Here is a 2,988-nt window from a genome sequence, read left to right as displayed (position 1 = left end):
ACACACACACACACACACACACACACACACAAACACACACACACACACGCGCACACACACACACACACACAAACACACGCGCACACACACACACACTCGACCGCATTCTGAGTGGGGTAGATATATTCTGTTTGTGTCTGCCTTGGATTGGTGACCTCGGAATGCTTTTAATAGTTTTCTGGTTTTTTGAAGTTTCTCAAATCCCAAATTTACCGTTTTATTAAAGCTGCAATTTTGATTGGCATACCTACCATGCTTTTCCATATTATCTTATTTTTGGCTCTCAGTGCAGCGTTTAATATTTGATTAATTCTTCTGTAATATTCTCTCCTAATTCTGTCTTTCATTTCTCTGTTAGCCCTTTCGTCTATTTCTAGATATCTGTATGGGCGAATGGTGGTCTAATTGTCTAATACCTGTGCCTATGCAAGGTGCAATGTTTCCTGCGTTGATTAATTTGCCTCTTGTCAATGTCACTTTGGCAGATTTGTCCAACCCCAAGCTCCATTTTCATGCTCTTGCTGAAACTATGGACAATTCACAGAATGTTTTTTTTTATGTCCCGTGATATTTCTGTTGAATATTTTGAAGTCATCCTTGTAAAGTAGATGATTTATCGTTTGTCCATAGCGTTTCGAATCTAGGGTCGTTTTTGTGAGGTCAGAGCATGGCAGAAAAGCAGTGGAACAACTAGTTTCCCCAAACAATTCCTCTTCTTATAGTAATAGGGCAGGTTTCAATGATTCATGTCCAGTGTTATGCTGTTTTTCCATTTTGTCAATGCATAGTAGATATATTTTAGTAATATTGGAGCTACTTTATTTGTGTGGAAGGACTCCAGCATGTATGGGTGCGGAGCACTGTCGAATGTTTTCTTATAATCAATCCAATTCATGTTGAAGTTTGTTTTTCTATTTTCACCATCCACTATAATGGCTTGATTCACCAGAAGCTGCTCTTTCCAATGATGCATCCCATTTGGGCATCCCTATTGATCTTCTAATAAAAGATTGTTGTTTTTCGGGTGTTTTAGAAACCGGCTATAGATAATGGATGTGACAGTTTTATAGATTGTCGATAGAAATGTTATTGACTCTGACTTACTATAATGCCGTGAGTGTAAGATGTCTTGGCTGTTTGGAATTAGAGCGGTTTGTCCTTCCAGCATCCAGTTTGGTCGTGATTCTGGTTTCCGTATTATCACTTAAAAAGTTACTGCTATGTGAATATGGGCACAGATGAGGCATCTCAGCCGAGAGTTGACGAACTTGTCTACCGCTGGTGTTTTCCAGTTTCACGTCGTCCCTGATTTCTCGGTTTTTGATGGTGGGCCATATATGTGGTGCTAGCTTCCTCTTCCTTTCCTTTACTCAAATTATCAATTAAGTATTTTTGGTCTGTTTTTCTTGTTTGCTCGATATTCCTTCCCATTATGACTGAATTGCTGATGCTGTTTACATTATTATTATTATTATTATTATTATTATTATTATTATTATTATTATTATTATTATTATTTCCTCTTTATCACAGGTTTCGTTGGAGCTCCTGGAGCCTTGCATGCGTAGCGGGTTGCTACCTGCAGCCTACGGTACCATGTTATCTGTTATTTTCAGCTATCTGATACTTTCTTGATTCTTCTGGCGGTGCGAAGGAGGTTAAAACTTTTGTAACAGACTTATTGGGCGCTCTATTCCAATTTCCTTTATATTTCTCTTGATGCCTTCTCATACTGTCGTCAAGGACCCATTAATAATTAACACTATCTTCCCCTTCTTCATTTTCCATACCCTGGTTATTTCGTACTTAAAAGGGTTATGTTTCTCTGTCTTTTTGCTATCCTTCTTGAATATTCGTGAGTCAAAAGAATATGCAGCATCAACTATATAGCGTATGTGGGGCACCTTGTCCACCACCGCCAGGTTCGGTCTGTTATGCTCTAGCACCCGATATATTTGGATTGGGAAATCCCAAATGATTTAGCTGGTCTCCGACTCCACCACTCACTGCGGTTTGTGCTCATACTACGTCTTGCCTCTCCCTAGTCCACACTTTTTTGCACATTTTTCGTTGAAGAACTTTCTCTACATGATCGTGTCGCCACAGAGTCTAGTCGGTTTGGGAAAGTCAAGGGCATTCGTTCGTGGTATACGACACAGCAGAGACACTTGTTCATTTCAAAGGTTCATCCTCCAGTTCGTGACCAAAGCTTGCTCTTGCGCTGCCAGTATAGTGCTCCCTGTCTCTTTTCTTTAGGGTTCATTTCATCAACCAACTCCACCTATTTTTGCCAGAAACTCTGTTGTGACGACATGGAATTGAATATGTAGTCCCTTGTTGTGTAATTCTTCTTCGAGTCTTTTTCGTATTTCGTCCTTTGTTTTTCTTTTTTCTCTAGTTTCATTACTCCCTCGTTCCTAACTGCCACTAGCAAGGTTTCCTTACATTGGGCTACGTATCTCATTAAGTACTCGAGTTCAACACACACGATGTCTTCCACACTTATCATTCCCCTTCCTCTATTTGCTCTCTTCATGTACATGGGATCAGTCTCTGCAACGTGGATGATGTGCTCCTTCCATCGTTAGGAGCTTTCTTGACTTCCCGTCCATCTCCTTAAGCTTCTCCTCTGTCCACTTCAGCATTCCAGTGCCATACTGAACTACTGCGACTGCGTGCGACTTTATAGCCGAAATTATGTTTCTGGCATTCAGCTTTGAAGCCAATAATTTTGTCAGTCACCCCAGGTACGCCCTTCTTGTCTGAAGTATTCACAGGTATTTAGTTCGATTGAAGTTGGATTACCCTCATTATTTCACCACTTGGCAACTATATGCCTTCTGTCCTGGCAAGCTTTCCTCGTCTCATCACCATCGTAGCACACTTTCAGAGTCGAAACTCAATCTTAATATCATTGAAGAAAATCCGAAAACTGGAGTAGTCTGTCCAATTCTGTCTCAAATTTTGTGAATAACTTCACGTCGTCCA

Source organism: Octopus bimaculoides, chromosome 22 (genome assembly GCF_001194135.2).
Source record: "Octopus bimaculoides isolate UCB-OBI-ISO-001 chromosome 22, ASM119413v2, whole genome shotgun sequence".
NCBI classification, from domain to species: Eukaryota; Metazoa; Mollusca; class Cephalopoda; order Octopoda; family Octopodidae; genus Octopus; species Octopus bimaculoides.
The sequence above is the reverse complement of the archived record's forward strand: the minus strand, read 5'-3'. Positions refer to the sequence as shown.